Here is a 23,172-nt window from a genome sequence, read left to right as displayed (position 1 = left end):
CACACAGGCACACACACAGGCGCACACAGTCGCGCACACAGTCACACACACACACACACACACAGGTGCGCCCACATGCGCACACACACACACGCATGTGCACATGCGCACACACACTCAGGCACACACACACAGTGGCAACAAGGTTAGGATGGGTATGTCCCTCAGCTTGATCGTGGTGATCATTTCACAATGTGTTTATCAAACACCATATCGTGCACCCTAAATATACACACTTTTTATCTGTCATACCTTAACAAAGCTGGGAAAAAATATCAAAAGGAAAGGAGCCAGTGGGAAGCCTGTTGAGAAGGAGCTCTGCCCCCTGCAGGCTGCCACCGGTAGAAACACTTCTTCCCAGGATGCGGTTGGTATGTCTTTCATTTCAGGCCACGCTGCCTCTGTCCAGATTGACAGATGTTTTCTCTTGCACTTCCTCCCTCCCCCACAGCTTCCAGGCAGAGGCTTCTTTCAAGCCACAGGATCGATTCGTCGTGGAAGGAATCAATACGGGTGTTTGGAAATGAAAAGTAGGCAGAGGCGGAAGGTATTTAGCTTTGGCGCACAACGTCTCTGTCTAAATTCTCCTTCCTCCTGCAGCTGAGCTGGAAACATCCAGATTGGAACCCATGCTCAGTCTCAGGGCATTTAAGGAATGATTCATCACAACATCCCACCCGAGCCCCGCCAAAACCTCAGAAAACTAATATTTCCTCTGTTGTAAACTTTCAGGAAAGAGTGGCACATCTCCAAGGAATCAAGTTGATTTGGGGGACCCTGGATACTTTAGTTTTGTCCTATGCCTTGCATTTACTGCATGTCCTGTGAAATCTCCAAAACCGTATTCATATTGTATTATTCATATGCTTCTATGGTCTTTGTTTTTGTTTTGTTTTGTTTTGTTTTTTTTGAGATGGAGTCTCACTCTGTGGCCCAGGCTCACAGATCTCGGCTGTGGCACGATCTCGGCTCACTGCAACCTCCACCTCCCTGGTTCAAGCGATTCTCCTGCCTCAGCCTACCAAGTAGCTGGGCCTGCCACCATGCCTGGCTAATTTTTGTATTTTTTAGTAGAGACGGGGTTTCACCATGTTGGCCAGGCTAGTCTTGAACTCCTGACCTCAGGTGATGTGCCCGCCTCAGCCTCCCAAACTGCTGGGGTTACAGGTGTGAGCCACTGCACCCGGCCTAAGGCAGGAAACATTGATGCATTCTAACAGAATTTTCAGTTTTCTAAATGTTACCTATAATTTACTGAAGTTTACTTACTGAGACAAATGAAAAAGGATTCTGCAATTTGATAAAGAATTCTAGTAAAAAAGAAGGGAATAAAAAAGGCCGTAGGGTCCTTCAGTTAAATCATATTTAATAGTTGCAAATCTAATCCCTAGCACATTTTGGTAAATCAGATTTCCCTGGTAGTTTTTATTCGTATTCAAAAGAAACTCTTTCCTTTATTCTTTTTGCCCCTGCCTTTCCTCACCCCTTCTCTGAAACTAGGTCAACCTTCACCCACACAACAGCACTGTAACAAAGAGAAATGGGCATTCCTAAAGGACCGGGGCATCAATCTACAACACTTTCAAAATGACAGAAAGGAGAAAGCATGTTTTATGAGGAAAAGAAGATCTAGAGGCATTTTGATGTTTCTATTTGCTACAGTTGTACAGGAATGTTGAGACATGTCATTAATAAAGACCATAAGCCATCATCCTTTATAAGCTACCAATTATATGAAAGGCATTATGCAAGGATTGAAAATGTATATGTAAAATCTCATCCCTGAATTCCAGGAGCTTAGACTGAAGCTGGACATTGAGTCTCACAGCCACCCTACCTCCTTCACCTGCGTTCCTGGTGCCTTGAACAGGGACTGACCCAGAGAAGGCACCCTACAGATACTTGTCAAAGAAGTAAAGCAATGAATTAATGTATGATTTATACATTAATCACAGGAGTATAAAGTGCTTAGAGTTCAGAGAAGACAGAGAAATTACATCTGGATAGGGGACTTCCATGAGGGTCCCATGGTGGAGGAGCCGGGGACAGAGACTCTACAAGATTTACAAGGGGAGATAAGGTGGGCGGTGAGCCAGGTGTCAGGGCAGGACTCTGGCTGAATGGACATGAGTGACCAGAGGCACGGAGGGCTCATTTCTCCCTGTCCCAAAGGCACCTTACTGTTCTGATCATGAAAAATGGTCCCGAGCTGCCAAACACTTCATTCTTCCTGACATCAGATATGTGCTCTTCCCTCAGCCAGATGAAACGAGGGAGGAAAGTATTTTATATATATATATATATATTTTTTTTATTGTACTTTAAGTTCTAGGGTACAGGTGCACAACATGCAGGTTTGTTACATATGTATACATGTGCCATGTTGGTGTGCTGCACCCATTAACTCGTCATTTACATTAGGTATATCTCCTAATGCCATCCCTCCCCCAGCCCCCCACCCCACAACAGGCCCTGGTGTGTGATGTTCCCCTTCCTGTGACCAAGTGTTCTCACTGTTCAATTCCCACCTATGAGTGAGAACATGCAGTGTTTGGTTTTTTGTCCTTGCGATAGTTTGCTGAGAATGATGGTTTCCAGCTTCATCCATGTCCCTAAAAAGGACATGAACTCATCCTTTTTTATGGCTGCGTAGTATTCCATGGTGTATATGTGCCACATTTTCTTAATCCAGTCTGTCATTGTTGGACATTTGGGCTAGAAATACCATATGACCCAGCCTTCCCATTACTGGGTATATACCCAAAGGAATATAAATCGTGCTGCTATAAAGACACATACACTCGTATGTTTATTGCAGCACTACTCACAATAGCAAAGACTTGGGAGGAAAGTATTTTAAACAAATGTTGCCACTCTTTCAAAACTTAACACAAAGATTACCTTCCTCAGGATGTCTGATTTGGATGCATTCTAAGAGTGTTCCAACAATAAGAACTGCAATTATTCCCTGAGGCTTACTCTCTGTGGGGCCCTCGGACTAAAAATAACAAAGATGACAGATTATAAACAACAAAATACATCAGTCATATACTATATTTTATCAAGTCTAAAATGTTGACTGTAAGAAAGACCATTGCTTCCTATACTAATGAGAAACAAACAACATTTTGACACTTAAAACTTGAAACATTAATTTTTACTTAAGTCCTTATTTCACTAAAATAATCCTTTATGTCTACTGATGATTTTTGCCACATATCAATTTTGTTAATAAGTTGAAAGGAAAATACAAATGAAATAAACTTGTTTCTGCATTCCTGAAATGTCTTCACATCCAAGGTTGGCTCTTCTGAATCACATTTCAAAACCAATAGAGTCAAGATCATTTTTTCCCTGTACAACATCAGGCTTGATGTCATTAACAGTGCTTAATAGGTTGGTGCAAACGTAATTTTTTTTTTTTTTTGAGATGGGGTCTCGCTCTGTTGCCCAGGCTGGAGTGCAGTGGTGCAATCTCGGCTCACTGCAACCTCTGCCTCCAGGGTTCAAGCAATTCTCCTGCCTCAGCCTCCCAAGTAGCTGGGATTACAGGCACCCACCACTACACCCAGCTAATTTTTTGTATTTTTAATAAAGAGGAGATTTCACCATGTTGGCCAGGCTGGTCTCGAACTCCTGACCTTGTGATTCTCCTGCCTCCATCTCCCAAAGTGCTGGGATTACAGGCATGAGCCAATGGGTCCAGCCATAAGTTTTTAAATGGCAAAAACCTCAATTACTTTTGCACCCTCCTAATATTTTTCTCACAAGCCTCTGACATCCATGCTACAGGTTTTGATGTATATCTACAAGCAATGGCAATAATATCATCACCTTTCCCTGACAATAGGGATTATAAAGATCCATCCTAATTCTAGAGATATTAAAATATGGAAAATTATCTCTACACTAAAATTGATGAATTATGGTACCATGAGTAGACCAAGCTAGACATCAAAAGTACTAGTGGGCCAGGCACTGTGGCTCATCTCAGCCCTTTGGGAGGCCAAGGCAGGTGGATCACCTGAGGTCAGGAGTTCAAGACCAGTCTGGCCAACATGGTGAAACCCCATCTCTACTAAAAATACAAAAAAATTAGCTGGCTGTAGTGGTGCACACCTGTAATTCCAGCTACTCGGGAGGCTGAGGCAGGAGAATTGCTTGAAATAGGGAGGCGGAGGTTGCAGTGAGTCAAGATCACACCACTGCACTCCAGCATGGGCAGCAGAGTGAGACTCAGTCTCAAAAAAAAAAAAAAGTACTAGGGATTATAGTGCAATTTCAGATAGAAGGTGGACAGGGAGGACCTCCTTGAAAAGTTAACATTTGAGCAAAGACTTGAAATTGCTGGGGAGTAAGGAATGCAGATATCTGGATAAAGAGTTTGTGTATTAGGGTTCTTCAAAGAAACAAAACCAATAGGAGAGGTACATATGTCCTTGTGTACATATATATGTGTGTGTGTGTGTTTGTGTGTGTGTGTGTATACACATACACACTTATCTGTTTATATATATACATATATATACGTATCTCTTTGTGTATATATCCATATATGTAAGTTTATATATAATTTATATAAAAGGAGATTTTACATATTATATATCTAAGAGATATCTATATCTTTACATATATAATACATATATATATATACACATATATATGGAGATTTATTATGAGGAATAATAACACGATTAGGAGGCTGAGAAGTCCCAGAATCTGCCATCTGCAGACTGAAGAGGCAGGAAAGCCAGTGGTATAACTCAGTATGAGTCCCAAGGCTTGAGAACCAGGGAGACAGTGGTGTGAATCCGAGTCCAAGGGCCAGAGAAGTGAGGTGAAGCATCCCCGTTCAGGCAGGTAGGCAGGGGCAGAAAGGGGTGAATTCTTTCCTCTGCCTTTTGTTCTATTTGAGCCCCCCTCCATGGACTGAAAGATGCCCCAATGGATTGGGGAGGGCTGTCTGCTTTACTGAGTCCACGAATTCAAATGCTAATCCCATCCAGAAACGCCTTCACACACACACCCAGAAATAATATCGAATCTGGGCATCCTGTATCCCACTCAGGTTGACACATTAAGTTAACCATCACTGTTTGCATATACCAGGGACAAGTGGATAAATATCGCAGGCTAGGGTGTGCTGGCATCGTAGAAGGACATTGGGACGCCCATGTGTCTGGACCAAGCCAGTGTGGAGAAGGGGAGAGATGCCGGCAAGCTGGTTACCAGGGCCATGCGAGCTGTTGTTGGGCCAGGTCTACTCCGCATGACAGACCATGCTCTCCCAAGACGTGGAACACTGCAGCAGTGAATCTGAAGCATGTTTTTCTAGGACCACCCTGCCTGCCTGCTGGGCTGAGCATATCAGAGGGTCGAGGAAGGAAGCAGACCAGTTACAAGGCTGTGCGGGGATTGGGGCGAGGGTGTCTCAGCCGGACAAGACCACCACAGTGATGAAAAGTGGTCAGTGTCCTCAAAGTATAGCCAGTGGGAGTCCCTGACACATTAAACATACTTCTTTCCAAGTTCTTTAGAATGAAAATAGGGGACTTCTTTTTCAATGAGTGACACAAGTTTCAAACTTCAAAACATAGGTTTTTCTTCAGAAGTAAGAATTATAATTTTATTTCCTTATGCATTTCCTGAACAGGCAAGGGAATTGGAGGCAGCAGCATCACAGAGATAAAATTCGAGTGCATTTTACAGCATCAATAATTGAGTAAAGGAGTGTAATAACTTGTGCTGGAAGAGGGGTAATCAGGTGTCATACTTCAGGCCAGGAGATGAGCTCATTTCAGAAATCAGCCAATATTTTGTTTGTTTCTTCTTTTTTATCTTCTCTCAAATTTCTGGAATACAGATAGAATTCTTATTTGGAAATATTACTGTGTGAAAATGTTAGTAACATTTTCAGTATTTCAACGAGGAAGGCCCCTTAAATAAAGCTCAATGTGACTCGTTATAGGGAGAATTCCCCACCAGTAGGCACAAGTGAGCACTGGATTTGGGATTGAGCTATTATTTCTTTTCACCTCATTTAACCCTCATGGGGACCCCCGTGTGGCGGATTGTTATTCCCTTGTCAGAGGCAAGGAAACAAAGTTTCTGGTGGCTTAGGCAATGTGCAGAAATGGCATTTAGATTTAGGTGTGCCCCACTCCGAAAGCCAAGCTAATTTGGCAGCACGGTGTGGCCTGCTCCTGACCGAAACTTTCTGAGTTCCAGCTCAATGCAATTCAGCATCTCAGTATTGCCTCCACATAACCATGTGATCTCAGACAAGTGGCTTACACTTTTCGTTTTGACTTTCCAAAGTTTGCTTCTGTGAATTTTCCCCTCTGTTTTAGAGATGAGGAGATCAATATTTGCCCTGACTTCCTAGCAGAATTATTTTCTGTAAACAAAGTGATGTGCTAGATACGTGAGAAATTTAGAAGCAGAGAAATCGGTATTGGAGAAGAAGAGTCCAGTTAACTTTTAATGAACCATGGCCAGTCTGAGAACAAGAGCTGCCTCAAGGGCTCTCTGAATTTTAATGCAGGACTTTTTGTTTATGTACTTTCTTGGGGAGAAGTTCCACGGTTTTCCACGTCCTCCAAAAAAGTTTAGGAATTGCCTTGAGCCATCTTGCAATTTCTTTTTTCTTTCTTCTCCCACTACAAATAGGCTCTGAGGCTCCTCTGTTGCCACTTAATAGCTTAGGGGTCTGTGTGGCTCTCAACAGTGTCCCAGCAGAGCGGCTGGAGTGGCCCCCTTTCCTGCCATCATCCACGCAGTCTACTCTGAGGACGTCCCTCTTGTGCAGTGCACAGCTGGGCAGCGTGACCAGTGACCCAGAGTCCATTCCCACTCGCCCTCTACCGCTGGACACCTGCTGTCTTTAAGGCACAGGTTGAGGACTGGTGAGATTTGAAAGAACCCATCAGGGTAATGAGGAACGTGGAGCATGTGCAAGGAGACCTGACATCGGATTTATGCCCTGCATTGTGAGGATGGATGGTCATTTTGACTTTCAAAAATAGGCTTACTTGATTCCTTCTCATGACTGCTACTTAACGTTTCTTTGGTGTTGAAACTGTGAAAAGTAAAACACACATGATTTTTATAGTTAGAAACTAGAACATTGTCTAAAAAATTGTGTGATGCACCCAAATATTAAGGTGATTAGATAAGCTCACACAGGGCTTTGAAATTCCGAAATGTGCTGCCTGTTCTGTGCCATTGGCCACTGATTGACTTTCTGCATTTGCTGCAGTTTATACATAAGCTCTACAAACAGCTTAAACTAAGCAATAGAAAATAATTTTAAAAATTGAAACGTAATTGTATATATTCTTGGAGCAATGTGATGTTTTGATCCTCGCATGCAATGTGTAATGATCAAATCAGGGTAATTAGGATGTCCATCACCTCAAACATACACCATTTCTTTGTGTTGGGGATACTTCAAATCATTTCTTCTAGCTATTTTGAAATACACAATAAAGTTTTGTTAACTGGGCTGGGTGCTGTGACTCATGCCTGTAATCCCAGCACTTTGGGAGGCTGAGGAGGGTAGATCACTTGAGGTCAGGAGTTCAAGACCAGCCTGGCCAACATGGCGAAACCCCGTCTCTACTAAAAATACAAAAATTAGCCTGGCATAGTGTCGCATGCCTGAAGTCTCAGCTAGTTGGGAGGCTGAGGCAGGAGAGTGGCTTGAACCTGGGAGGCGGAGGTTGCAGTGAGCCAAGATGGTGCCACTACACTCCAGCCTGGGCAACAGAGTCAGATTCCATTAAAAAAAAAAAAGTTTTGTTAACTGTAGTCACGGTGCTGTTGAACATTAGGATGTAGTCCCTCATCTCACTGCATTTTTGCACCCATTAAGCAACCTCTGTTCATGTCCCCTCAACACCATTCCCAGCCTCTGCAACCAATATTCTACTGTTTGCCTTCATGAAATCAACTTTTTTAGCTCCTAAATATGAGTGAGATCATACAATATTTGTCTTTTTGTGCCCGGTTTATTTCAACTAACATGACGACCTATAGTTCCATGCGTGCCGCTGCAAATGACAGGATTTTATTCTATTTTATGGCTGACTAGTATTACATTGTATATATATATATGGTATTTCTCTATCCATTCATTTGTTGATGGACACTTAGGTTGATGCCATATCTTGACGATTGAGAATAGTGCTGCAATAAATGAGTGTGCAGATATCTCTTTGACATACCAATTTCTTTTGTTTTGGATATATTTCCAGCAGTGGGATTACAGGATCATATGACAGATCTATTTTTAGTTTTTGAGAACCCTCCATACTGTCGTCCACAGTGGCTGTGCTGTACTAATTTACCTTCCCACCAAAAGTGTACTAGCATTCCCCTTTCTGTGCATCTTTGCCAGATATGCTATTTTTTTGTCTAAAAAAGAATATTTTAGGGTTCTTATAATATGCCTTGTTACTGTCACTTTTGATCTATTTCATACAGCTCATGGTAAAATTGTATTAATAATTCTTGTCTAAATTACAAATGCATAAATATTGGGATAATAGAATGAGACAGTTAATTCAGTTTCAATAGTGTAAACACATTTTATTATAATTAATGATCACAGAAGAAAATATCTTTTTTAGAGGAAGGGGCAAATTTCAAACATTTTTGCAGAACTAAGCTTGCTACACACACACAGATGGGAAGTTTAAGCTTCAATGAATTAATGAGGAAATGTTATGGGCTATAAAATGTAGAATCTGATGATCACTTCTTAGGTGATCAGCGCAGCTGCAGTAGAGCAGGATGGTGTGTGCATGGAGGCGGTGCAAGCTCTCCGGGAGCAGGGGCAGTGTCTGCTTTGTTCAGTCTGGAATCCACTTCCAGCACACAACAAACACTCAATAAACGCTCCCTCGAGGAAAAATGGGCGATTAGGAGCCACTCAGCTCAAAAACATGTCTTCATCATACAAATTCTTTAGAATTTATTTCTTTGCTTATAAGATTGAAGACGGGTATGGCTGACTAGTTCCATAAAAGATATATAATTTAGATAAATCAGTTTGAAATATACCATGGAAGAGTCAAATAGAAATTTCTACTACATTCCATCAGTCGTGAAGGTGAAGCATTTTTCTATAGAAGAACATCTTCATTCATACTGTTGGCAGCTACCAGTAGCTATCAGTCTGTTTCATGCCCTAAAGCAGGGGTCTTTTACCCCCAGTACCAGTCCATGGCCTTGTCTAGGGCTGCACACCTCCTAGAGGAGGTGAGGGGTGGCCAAGTAAGCAAAGCTTCATCTGTATTTACAGCCACTCCCCATTGCTCACATTACTGCTGGAGCTCTGCCTCCTGTCAGATCAGCAGCAGCATTAGAGTCTCATAGGAGCTGGAACCCTATTGTGAACTGCCCGTGTAAGAGATCTAGTTTGTGCACTCCTTATGAGAATCTAATACCTGATCCTTATGAGAGTCTAATACCTGAAGATCTGTTGTCTTCCATCACCCCCCAGTGGGACTGTCTAATTGCAGGAAAACAAGGTCAGGGCTCCCACTGACTCTGCATTATGGTGAGCTGTGTAATTCTTTCATTTTATATTACAATATAATAATAATAGAGATAAAGTGCACAATAAGTGTAATGCACTTGAATCATCCCATACCCATCATCTGTCACCCCATACCAGTCTGGTCCATGGAACAATTATCTTCAATGAAACCAGTCCCTGGTGCCAAAAAAGTTGGGGACTGCTGCCTTAAGGAACACAATTTTACTTAGGGGTCCTCCACATCCCCTCGTAGCCAAGGGCCTCAGTAGAAGGGGCCCCATCTCCAGCCCCAAGTAGGTTGAATGAATCTCAGAGCCTTTGCCTGTGATTGCCGCTAGCATGTGCCTGAGGATCAGGCAATGGGACAAGAAAGAAAATCAGCTGGGGGATGGTAGAAGACATTTCTTCCTTCTAGGGAAAGCCAAAGAATCAACATCTCTTCTTTGTCTAGCTGTTGGATGCTATGGGCTGAATTTCTGCATCCCTGAAACCTACCTAAAATTTATATATTGAATCCCTTAACCTTCAATGCATTGGGAAGTGGGTCTTTTGGGAGGTAATTAGGTATAGACAAGATCATGAAGGTGGGGCTCCCATGATGGGATTAGCGCCCTTCTAAGAAGATGGAGGGGGCTGGGCGAGATGGCTCACACCTGTAATCCCAGCACTTTGGGAGGCCGAGGTGGGTGGATCAGGAGGTCAGGAGATCAAGACCAATCCTGGCTAACATGGTGAAACCCTGTCTCTACTAAAAATACAAAAAAATTAGCTGGGCATGGTGATGGGCACCTGTAGTTATAGCTGCTTGGGAGGGTGAGGCAGGAGAATGGCGTGAACCCAGAAGGTAGAGCTTGCAGTGAGCCAAGATCTCGCCACCACACTCCAGCCTGGGCAACAGAGTGAGACTGCATTTCAAAAAAAAAAAAAAAGAAGAAGAAGAAGAAGATGGAGGGACACCAGAGCTCCCTCTCTCTACCTTATGAGGATACACATGAGGTGGCCGCCTATAAGCCAGGAAGAAAGAATTCACCAAGAAGCAAATCTGCTGGCACCTTGATCTTGGGTTTTCCAGCTTCCAGAACTGTGGGGAAAAAATGACTGCTGTTGAAGCCACCAGTCTGTGGTAGTTGGTTACTGCAACCCAAGTTAACACACTGGAAATTCAGGCTGAGTCAGCTTGCTAGAAGGCTGAGGATGAAGCCAATATTGAAATAGAAAGACACAATTGAGTCATTGAATCATATGAGCTTATTATTCTTCCTATTTTTGACTTCTTCCTATAGTATATTATGAATTTTCTTGTTTTAGTCCAGTCTGAGTCAGAACTTTTGCATCATTGAGCTTAAGGCTTAATTAATATAATATCCTATTCCTCCTCCTTCTCCACACTCTCCTTCCTTTTCTCCTTTCCTCCTCCCCTCTTTACTTTCCCCATTTTCTTCTTCTCTTCTTCTTCCTTCATTTTTTACATCTGGTTGTTAGATAGTTCTTATTGTATAACAAATTACCCCAAATTCAGTAGCTTAACACATCCCATAGTTTTTGTGGGCCAAGAATCGAGGTGTGGTTTAGTTTTATCCTCTGGCTCAGAGTCTCTTGAAAGACTGTGGTGAAGGTGTCAGCCAGAGATGCAGTCATCTCAGAGCTAAATGGGAATGATCCACTTTCAAGCTCTCTCATGTGACTGACGGCAGATCCCAGGCCCCTGGCAGTTGTTGTCATACACATTGTTCCTTGTCATGTGGGCCCTTCCACAGGGCAGCTTGCAACATGGCAGCCAGCTTCCCTCAGAATGAGTGAGAAAAAGAAAGAGGCAAAACAAGCCATAGTCTTTTTGTAACCCAGTTTTGAAGGTGGCATCCCTTCAATTCTGCCATGTTCTCTCTGCTAGAAGCAAGTCACTAAACCTAGTCCACACTCAAGTTGAGGAAACACACAGGGCTCCTGGGTATTTTACCCTCCTGGAGTCCACATGTGAAGATATACACAGAGTACTGGCAACTTAGGAAGCTGACCAGAGATTTTACTGCACTGCATTATGTAGGTATGATTGATTGTTTCATTGCTGGCTCATTGAACTCAGTCTCTAGACCACCCACCCCCAGAGATCAGGTTGGTAACATGTGGTCTTTGTGCCATGTGTTATATTTTTAGCACAAATTATATTTTTAGCATAAAATACTAGGCATAGTCCCAGAGACACACCGTAAATAACAAAGACACTCCTATCACTCAAGACATTTCAAGGGTTTAAAGGTCCACTTCCAGGAGCTGGAGACAAACACCAGGCTTCAATTTCTGCAAATCAAATCATTCACTAAACATCACATTAACATGGGTCATAAAAGAGCCAGAAGAGCACATTAATATCAGATAAAGTAGATTTCAGAGCATATACTATTACCAGGGATACAGGGATCATTTCACAGTGATATAGGTGTCAATCCCTCAAGAGAATATAATAACCCTAAATGTTTATGCACTTAATAGCAGAGCTTCAAGATACATGAAACAAAAACTGATAGATCTGCAAAGAGAAATGGAAAAATCTATCATTATAGCTATAGACTTTCATAACTCTCTCTCAATAATGGATAGAATAAGTAAACAGGGATGTAGAACACTAGAACAATAGGATCAAGAAACCTGACCTACTTTTTATCACAGAGAACTCCAGCCAACAGCAGGAGAACACACATCCTTCTCAGATGTGCATGGATCACTTGCCACAGTAGACCCAATTCTGGGCCATAAAACAAGTCTCAATAAATTTAAAAGGGTTCAAGTCATGGGATGTATGTGATATGACTATAATGAAAATAAAGTAAAAATGTATAACAGCAAGATCTCTGGAATATATCCAAATATTTGGAAACCAAATTATACCCCTTTAAATAAGCTATGTTTCAAAGAAGAAATAAAAAATGAAATCAAAGAAGAAATTTAAAAATTATAAAGAATTTTCAAGGGAATGAGAATAAAATCGTGCCACATTAATTTTGAGGGTGTTTTTTAAAGCAATTTTTAGAAGGAAATTTATTAAATGTCTACATTAGAATAGAGGACAGGTTTCAAACCAACATCTTCGTTTCCATCTTAAGAAACTAGAAAACCCCATTGTCTCAGCCCAAAATCTCCTTAAGCTGATTAGCAACTTCAGCAAAGTCTCAGGATACAAAATCAATGTACAAAAATCACAAGCATTCTTATACACCAATATAGACAAACAGAGAGCCAAATCATGAGTGAACTCCCATTCACAATTGCTTCAAAGAGAATAAAATACCTAGGAATCCAACTTACAAGGGACGTCAAGGACCTCTTCAAGGAGAACTACAAACCACTGCTCTATGAAATAAAAAAGGATACAAGCAAATGGAAGAACATTCCATGCTCATGGGTTGGAAGAATCAATATCATGAAAATGGCCATACTGCCCAAGGTAATTTACAGATTCAATGCCATCCCCATCAAGCTACCAATGACTTTCTTCACAGAATTGGAAAAAACTACTTTAAAGTTCATATGGAACCAAAAAAGAGCCCGTATCACCAAGTCAATCCTAAGCCAAAGCAACAAAGCTGGAGGCATCACACTACCTGACTTCCAACTATACTACAAGGCTACAGTAACCAAAACAGCATGATACTGGTACCACAACAGAGACATAGATCAATGGAACAGAATAGAACCCTCAGAAATAATGCCACATATCTACAACTATCTGATCTTTGACAAACCTGACAAAAACAAGCAATGGGGAAAGGATTCCCTATTTAATAAATGGTGCTGGGAAAACTGGCTAGCCATATGTAGAAAGCTGAAACTGGATCCCTTCCTTACACCTTATACAAAAATTAATTTAAAATGGATTAAAGACTTACATGTTAGACCTAAAACCATAAAAATCCTACAAGAAAACCTAGGCAATACAATTCAGGACATAGGCATGGGCAAGGACTTCATGTCTAAAACACCAAAAGCAATGACAACAAAAGCCAAAATTGACGAATGGGATCTAATTAAACTAAAGAGCTTCTGCACAGCAAAAGAAACTACCATCAGAGTGAACAGGCAACCTACAGAATGGGAGAAAATTTTCGCAACTTACTCATCTGACAAAGGGCTAATATCCAGAATCTACAATGAACTCAAACAAATTTACAAGAAAAAAACAAACAACCCCATCAAAAAGTGGGTGAAGGACATGAACAGACACTTCTCAAAAGAAGACATTTATGCAGCCAAAAAACACATGAAAAAATGCTCATCATCACTGGCCATCAGAGAAATGCAAATCAAAACCACAGTGAGATACCATCTCACACCAGTTAGAATGGCCATCACTAAAAAGTCAGGAAACAACAGGTGCTGGAGAGGATGTGGAGAAATAGGAACACTTTTACACTGTTGGTGGGACTGTAAACTAGTTCAACCATTGTGGAAGTCAGTGTGGCGATTCCTCAGGGATCTAGAACTAGAAATACCATTTGACCCAGCCATCCCATTACTGGGTATATACCCAAAGGACTATAAATCATGCTGCTATAAAGACACATGCACACATATGTTTATTTCGGCACTATTCACAATAGCAAAGACTTGGAACCAACCCAAATGTCCAACAATGATAGACTGGATTAAGAAAATGTGGCACATATACACCATGGAATACTATGCAGCCATAAAAAATGATGAGTTCATGTCTTTGTAGGGACATGGATGAAGATGGAAATCATCATTCTCAGTAAACTATCGCAAGGACAAAAAACCAAACACCGCATGTGCTCACTCATAGGTGGGAGTTGAACAATGAGAACACGTGGACGCAGGAAGGGGAACATCACACTCCAGGGACTGTTGTGGGGTAGGGGGAGGGGGGAGAGATAGCATTAGGAGATACACCTAATGCTAAATGACGAGTTAATGGGTGCAGCACACCAACATGGCACATGGATACATATGTAACAAACCTGCACATTGTGCACATGTACCCTAAAACTTAAAGTACAATAATAAAAAATAAACTAAAAAAATAGTTTAAAAGAAAAAAAAAGAAACTAGAAAAAGAAAAGCAAATTAAGATCAAAGGAAGTAGAAGAAAGGAAATAAAAGTTCAAGGTGGAAATTAATAAACTAGAAATCAGGAAAATAATGGAGAAAATAAATAAAACCAAAAGCTAGTTCTTTGAGAAGATCCATAAAATTAATAAAGTTCTAACCAAACTAAGCAGAGAAAATAGGTAAGACACAGCTTACAAATATCAAAAATAAAAGAGGTGGCATCACTATAGATTCTATTATTTATTTATTTATGTTGAGAGAGTCTCACTCTGTTGCCAGGCTGCAATGCAGTGGCGCAATCCCAGCTCACTGCAACCTCCACCTCCTGGATTCAAGCAATTCCCCTGCTTCAGCCTCCCGAGTAGCTGGGACTAAAGGCATGTGCCACCACAGCCAGCTAATTTTTTGTATTTTAGTAGAGATGGGGTTTCACCATGTTGGCCAGGATGGCCTCGATCTCCTGACCTCATGATCTGCCCACCTCAGCCTGCCAAAGTGCTGGGATTACAGGCGTGAGCCACTGCACCAGCCAGATTCTATAAATATTAAAAGGGCAATAAGAGAATATTAAGAAAATATTAAGGGCACCCGACCTTCGTGTGCCTGCTTGAGTCTCTTCCAAATGTACTTGTATTAGTCCATTTTCACGCTGCTGATAAAGACATACCCGAGACTAGGAAGAAAAGGAGGTTTAATTGGACTTATAGTTCCACATAGCTGGGAGGCCTCAGAATCACGGTGGGAGCTGAAAGGCACTTCTTACATAACGGCAGCGAGAGAAAATGAGGAAGAAGCAAACATGGAAACCCCTGATAAACCCATCAGATTTCACAAGACTTATTCACCATCACGAGAATAGCATGGGAAACACCAGTCCCCATGATTTAATTACCTCCTCTTGGGTCCCTCCTACAACATATGGAAATTCTGAGAGATACAATTCAAGTTGAGATTTGGGTGGGGACACAGCCAAACCATATCATTCCATCTCTGGCCCTTCCAAATCTCATGTCCTCATATATCAAAACCAATCACGCCTTCCCAACAGTCCCCCAAAGTCTTAATTCATTTCGGTATTAACCCAAAAGTCCACAGTCCAAAGTCTCATCTGAGACAAGGCAAGTCCCTACTGCCTGTAAGCCTGTAAAATCAAAAGCAAGCTAGTTACTTCCTAGATACAATGGAGGTACCAGTATTGGGTAAATATAGCTGTTCCAAATGGGAGAAATTGGCCGAAAGAAAGTGGTTACAGGGCCCATGCAAGTCTGAAATCCAGCAGGGCAGTCAAATTTTAGGGCTCCAAAATGATCTCCTTTGACTCCCTGTCTCACATCCAGGTCACACTGATGCAAGAGGTGGGTCCCCATGGTCTTGGGCAGCTCCACTCCTGTCGCTTTGCAGGGTACAGCCTCTCTCCCAGCTGCTTTCACAGGCTGGCACTGAGTGTCTGCAGCTTTTCCAGGTGAACTGTGCAAGCTGTTGGTGGATCTACCATTCTAGGGTCTGGAGGATGGTGGCCCTCTTCTCACAGCTCCACTAGATGGTGCCCCAGTAGGGACTCCGTGTGGGGGCTTCAACCCCACATTTCTCTGTGCACTGCCCTAGCAGAGATTCTACATGAGGGCCCTGCTCCTGCAGCAAACTTCTGTCTGGGCATCCTGGCATTTCCATACTTGTTCTGAAATCTAGGTGGAGGTTCCCAAACCCAAATTCTTGACTATTGTGCACTTGCCGGCTCAACACCATGTGGAAGCTGCCAAGGCTTGGGGCTTACACCTTCTGAGGCTACGGCCCGAGTTCTACATTGGCCCCTTTCAGCTATGGCTGGAGTAACTGGGACAAAGGGCACCAAGTCCCTAGGCTGCATACAGTACAGGGACCCTTTTCTTCTAGGCCTCTGGGCCTGTGATAAGGGACCACCGTGAAGACTTCTGATGTGCCCTGGAGACATTTTCCCCATTGTCTTGGGGATTAACATTTGGTTCCTCATTACTTATGCACATTTCTGCAGCCAGTTTGCAGAAAATAGGTGTTTCTTTTCTATCACATTGTCGGGCTGCAAATTTTCTGAACTTTTATGCTCTGCTTTCCTTATAAAACTGAATGTCTTTAACAGCACCCAAGTTACCTCTTGAATGCTTTTTTACCTCTTGAATGCTTTGAAGAAATTTCTTCTGCCAGATACCCTAAATCATCTCTCTCAAGTTCAAAGTTCCACAAATCCCTAGGGCAGGGGCAAAATGCCACCAGTCTCGTTGCTAAAACACAACAAGAGTCACCTTTGCTCCAGTTCCCAACAAGTTCCTCATCACCATCTGAGACCACCTCAGCTAGAACCTTATTGTCCATATTGCTATCAGGCTTTTGGTCAAAGCCATTCAGCAAGTCTCTAGGAAGCTGCAAACTTTCCCACATTTTCCTGTCTTCTTCTGAGCCCTCCAAACTGTTCCAACCTCTGCCTCTTACCCAGTTCCAATGTCACTTCCATATTTTCAGGTATCTTTTCAGCAATGCCCCAGTGTACTGGTATCAATTTACTGCATTCGTTTGTTTTCATGCTGCTGATAGACACACTCAAGACTAGGAAGAAAAAGAAGTTTAACTGGACTTACTGTTTCACATGGCTGGCGGGAGGCCTCAGAATCATGGCGGGAGGTGAAAGTCACTTCTTACATGGTGGTGGCAAGAGAAAATGAGGAAGAAGCAAAAGCGGAAACCCCTGATAAACCCATCAGATCTTGCCAGACTTATTCACTATCATGAGAATAGCACGGGAAAGACTGGCCCCATGATTCAGTTACCTCCCCCTGGGTCCCTCCCACGACACATGTGACTTCTGGGAGATACAATTCAAGTTGAGATTTGGGTGGGGACACAGCCAGACCATATCAGTACTTTTCTTTTTGTCCTGTTCTAAAGCCTTTTAAAATAAACTTCCAGTCCTGCTCTAAAAAAAAAAAAAAAGAACAACTTTAAGAACAGGTTTGTGACAAAATCCAACAACTTCAACAAAGTGGACAAATTTGTTGAAAGACGAACACTGACAAAATTCACTCAAGAAGAAATGTATACGTGAATAGCCTTACATCTATTAGAGAAATTGAATTTTTTGCTGAAAAAGTCTTTTCACAAAGAAAACTGCAGGCCCAAATGGCTTCAATGGTGAATTTCCCCAAGCATTTAAGAAATAAATATTACCAATTCTACACAAAGTCTTCCAGCCAAAATACTGCTGAAACTAAACAACTAAATAGTGTTATTGGGTCAGAATACTTATTATTGTTAAGATGTTGATTCTCTCCAAATTGATCAGTAGATTCAACCTAATTCCCAACTAAGTCCTAGAAGATATTTTTGTAGAAATTGATGAGCTGATTCTAAAATTCATATGGAAATGGAGATGAAGAGGATGTGGAACAACAGTGAACATCAACATAGGAACATTTCACAAAGTTACTGTAGTGTGAAAGAAGCAAATAATGAAAGAATAAATAAAGTATGATTCTAGCAATATAAAGTTTATAAATAAGAGTAGTGTGTGCGTATGTCTGTGTGTACCATAAAAATATTAGGGAAATCATTATCACAAAAGACAAGATAATAGATTTCTCTCTGGGGAAAGACTCCTTGAACAGCACTCTTTGTGGAGAGCACACGGGCAAACCCAGAATTTTCCTGGTAAACAGATCCTCAGTCTGCCATTCAGACTGGAGATACACATGGTCCCCACCTTAAAATCACTTGGTACAAATAATGTCTACACAGAAATAGCCTTGTCTCCCTCTCATTCATATTCACAGCTTCTTCATGACCTCTGTCTTAATTTCAATTATATTATAGGATTAAGTAGGCTTCTGTGTGCTTTTATAAGAACCAAGTTATTATATATAGCATTGAAAATCAGTTTTTAGCTGGACGCAGTGGCTCATGCCTGTAATCTCGGCACTTTGGGAGGCCAAGGCGGGTGGATCACCCGAGGTCAGGAGTTCGAGACCAGTCTGACCAACATGGAGAAACCAGGTCTCTACTAAAAAACAAAATTAGCTGGATGTGGTGGTGGGCACCTGTAATCCTAGCTATACGGGAGGCTGAGGCAGAATAGCTTGAACCACCTGGGAGGTGGAGGTTGCAGTGAGCCAAGATCCTGCCATTGCACTCCAGCCTGGGAAACAGTGAGACTCCATCTGAAAAAAAAAAAAAAAAAAAAAAAAAAGGAAGGAAGGAAGGAAGGGAGGGAGGGAGGGAGGGAAAGAAAAGAAAATCAGTTTTCAAACTCAGAGCTTCCTGGAGATGTGAATAGGTATGGATTTGTGCACTGCACTGCACTGCACTGCAAAATCTATCTATAATATTAAGTCCCTTTGCCATAAAACAAAGTGTCAGTGACATTGCATGGAATGCTCTCACGTGGAACACTAATAACATAATACAGACGTAGTCAGTCTTTTCTAACTTCTAATTAGTATACTACGTTAAGAGCATCAATGAAACCCCAACAAAAATACGTGGCAACATAACACATATAATTTCCCAAAATATTTCTGAGCCTTTTATAACAAATTAACTTGGCACAAAGATGAATAAAAGGTTGGCTATAATAATGAACTGCATTCCACTATGTCATGAAAAGTCAAACCACATGATTTCTCTTTTTCAATTTCCTGAGGCCTTTCTTTATCTCCTTGGGTCTTCCAAAATGACTAGTTGCTCTGTAGAACTCAAGGATTTGTACACCAGACACCTTTGTTATGAAAGCCCTTTAAGATTCCAACATACTCTTCCGCCATTTCCTTCTCCATCTTCCTTCAAAAAGTCTTCCTCTAATTAACTGATTACAGCTGAGCTTTATAACACTATTGGGAGAAATAAGTCACTCTTCTGTCTTTTACAAAAATGGACATGACAGATCATGTTTTCAATATTCTTTTGTTCACATACTTTACATTCTTCTGAATACCTCTCCGGTTGTTTCATGTATATCATCAAATCATGATTATGAGGCTCCAGGAAGGACTAATGTCAGTATCAACGGAAACATTTACAACAGAAAGAGCAAGCTTTAGGCATTCAATATTTGCCAACCTAATGTTTACTGAAGTTTTCAACAAACTTTATGAAGTCTCCTCTTAGGAGACTTAAAGCCAAATACAATTAAACTAATGGAGCCACAGGAAACTCGGGGATCTTACTGAATTCAATAATAAAGATGCTTTTAAAAACATTTCATATAATTGCCAGTTTATACTTTTCAATAATTATATAGCACAATGACAGAAATTTATTTTATAAAAATTAGTTACTGAAATTATTTGTTCATTTTGTAGTTAATTTATTTTTCCCATCCTACTTGGATAATAACCCCAGAGGTCAACACAAATTCCCTAGATGCTCCCGTATTTTAACGTAGTTTCAGTTTGTCTTTGAAGAAGATTATATATTGTCTCTAAGATCTTTTTAAGTTGGAGAGAACTGAAAGCACACCTGGACTTTTAAGAGTAAACATATTTTCTGTCATAGTTTTTACTACCTCGTTTATTTTATAAAAAATAGTTACTGAAATTTATAATAGTTACTGAAATTATTCATTTTGTAGTTAACTTATTTTTAGTTCATAAAAATTAGTTACTTAAATTATTTATTCATTTTGTAGTTAACTGATTTTTTCCATCCGACTCGGATAATATCCCTAGAGGTCAACCCAAATTCTCTGGATCTCCTGTATTTTACCATAGATCCAGTTGACCTTTGAAGAAGATTATATATTGTCTCTAAGATCTTTCCTAAATTGTAGAGAACGGAATGTACACCTGGACTTTTAAAAGTAAACATTTTTAATGATAGTTGTCACTACCTCATTCCATGTCATAACAAAGGCAATTATGTTGACATTACAGTGGTAAAAGTCCCAGTTCCAGTATGAAAACACTTCCTCATTATTTCTACTTCAAAACTTTCTAATTTTCTGAGGTGTGATATCTCTGTTAATTAAGGTGATTTTCTTCTTTCTCTCATCAATACAAAAGCTTCTCACTTATTATTCATTATACCATTACTTTTTAGTCTAGCATCCAGCTGTGCCTGTACATTTTATATTCAAGTGCTTCTTGTTTAAGAATAGCTTCTGATTATCTTATTTCTCATAAATCCAGTGTTATTTGCCATAGGTAGATAAAAACATCTGACTACCTCATTAGGTATTCAGTTATGGTTGTGCAAAGTCATTTTCATAATGAATAAATACTGATATATTTTTATTTTTCTGTCATATTGTAGATAGACAATTACATTGATTCTTGAAAATTATGTATGTAGGTAGCTTTATTATCCATAAATTCTATTTAAGGATAATAAGGGGGACATTACAAATTATGTTTCTTATTGGATTGGATCTAAGATAACATTGATTATAAGACACAACAAATTTTATGTTATAACATTTACAAAAACACTTCAATTAAATTAGGACACAATGCCTTATCATCACTTGAAATTTTGGACACAACATCATCTTCCAAGCCAGCGAGAGCATTAGTGATACAGCATTTCTGAAAGGATGCTCCACTATTGACACCTCGATTTTCTCCCAAGAGCCAGCAATAATTTTGGCAGTTTCTTGGTCTTACTGGAGGTGTCCATGGAAGATTTTCAGGTAACAAACAGGAACACATTTTTTTTTTTTCTTTTTTGAGGCAGAGTTTCGCTCTTGTTGCCCAGGCTGGAGTGCAGGGGCACGATCTCTGCTCACTCCAACCTCTGCCTCCTGGGTTTAAGCAATTCTTCTGCCTCAGCCTCCCACCTAGCTGGGATTACAGGCATCTACCACCATGCCTGGCCAATTTTTTGTATTTTTAGTAGAGACAGGGTTTCATCATGTTGGTCAGGCTGGTCTTGAACTCCTGACCTCAGGTGATCCACCCGCCTCGGCCTCCCAAAATGCTGAGATTACAGTGTGAGCCACTGCACTCTGCCAGGAACACATTTTTAATATGAGTTGAGACCTGTACACATGTAGTTGCCACAATCTACTGCGCTTAAAGTTATGGCAGTATGAACTCCTTTGACTAGGTGCAAACATGTACAGTCAATGACAACTGTGTCACACCAGCCAATGTTGACCGTGAGATGTCATCCATTGTATAATTTTATTTTATGTTACAATGTCAACCAATGAATTGTGGCATTGCATAAAGTGGGCATTGAAACTGATAAGTTTTTGAGCCACTGAGCTAATGGAATTCTTTTTATCTAACTCTTTCTTCAGTGAAACTTTTGCACATATGAGTAACTGTTCAGAAAGTCTACAGACTACTTAATTTTGAACAGGTCATTCAGTTGGCAGCAGCAGACTATAGTTTACCAAATGCTCCAGAAGGTCAGTGGATCTGTGCCTCCAGATTCAAACAAATTCTTCTGGGGAATTTTCTGACACATGGCTGGATGTGTCCCAAAATGTAGAAAGAAATTTTTTTCCCAAACCAGTCTACAAGCTTTAATATATTGAGGTTTTCAGACTTAATGTCTATAAAATAACCTAGAATATTATGAAAATATTCTCCATGTCTTGAAGAACTTAGAATTTCTCTTTCCTTTTATAAAAGAAAATCTGATGAAGGTAGAGATGATTTATTGCCTTCAGTCTAGCCAGTCTGATGAGGACCAGTCCTAAACCATTAATGTGTGAATAATATATTTCTCCTTCAAATGCTCTGCCTTCAAAGGTGTCCACTAGAGGTTCCCATAGGAAATACCCTCTCAATTAAGATCCTGCCAGAAAGATAGACACGATAGGAAAAAAAAAAAAAGAAATTGTAAATCACTATTAAAATCAATGCCTAAGTAAACCACAGTAAACCAGCTTTTCTTTTTTCTTATTTTATTTCTATTATTTTAGAGACAGGTTCTCACCAAGGCTGAAGTCATGACTCACTACAGCCTCAACCTCCTGGACTCAAGCAATTCTCCCACCTTAGCCTCCCAAGTAGCTAGACTAGAGGGACATACCACCATACATGGCTACATTTTTATTTTTTATTTTTGTAGAGGCAGGGGTCTCGCTATGTTGCCCAGACTGCTCTTGAATTCCTGGCCTCAAGAAATTCTCCCTGCTTGGCCTACCAAAGTGCTGGGATTACAGATAGGCATGAACCACTGTGCTGGGACTCTGATGGGATTTTTACATGTTAATGTATAATTATTAAAGAAAAATAAAATGCTTTTCTTAACCACATTGCATGTACGAAGAACAGCATCTCTGGAGAATGACTGTTAGGGTTTAGATATTATATTGCTGCCTTTTTTTCTTATTATGATAAATATCTGTTTACAAACATTTTAATATTTATCAAATTACTTTTTTCAAGACACATTTCTTAAAATGGTAATCTTCTGTGGCCGGGCGAAGTGGCTCACGCCTGTAATCCCAGCATTTTGGAAGGCTGAGGGGGGCGGATCACGAGGTTAGGAGATCAAGACCATCCTGGCCAACACGGTGAAATCCCGTCTCTACTAAAAATACAAAAAATTAGCCGGGCGTAGTGGCGGGCGCCTGTAGTCCCAGCTATTTGAGA

The 23,172-nt window shown here is 40.8% G+C and overlaps 1 protein-coding gene across 1 annotated transcript in view; it reads right to left on the bottom strand.

The window, feature by feature from the left end:
* Window positions 1-23,172, bottom strand: part of DPP6 (dipeptidyl peptidase like 6) — a 1,185,884-nt gene that overhangs the window by 1,123,827 nt on the left and 38,885 nt on the right. The gene's annotated exons all lie outside the window — the stretch shown is intronic.

Source organism: Symphalangus syndactylus, chromosome 6 (genome assembly GCF_028878055.3).
Source record: "Symphalangus syndactylus isolate Jambi chromosome 6, NHGRI_mSymSyn1-v2.1_pri, whole genome shotgun sequence".
Lineage (NCBI taxonomy): Eukaryota > Metazoa > Chordata > Mammalia > Primates > Hylobatidae > Symphalangus > Symphalangus syndactylus.
Note: the sequence above shows the minus strand (reverse complement) of the source record. Positions and strands in the feature narration are given on the sequence as shown.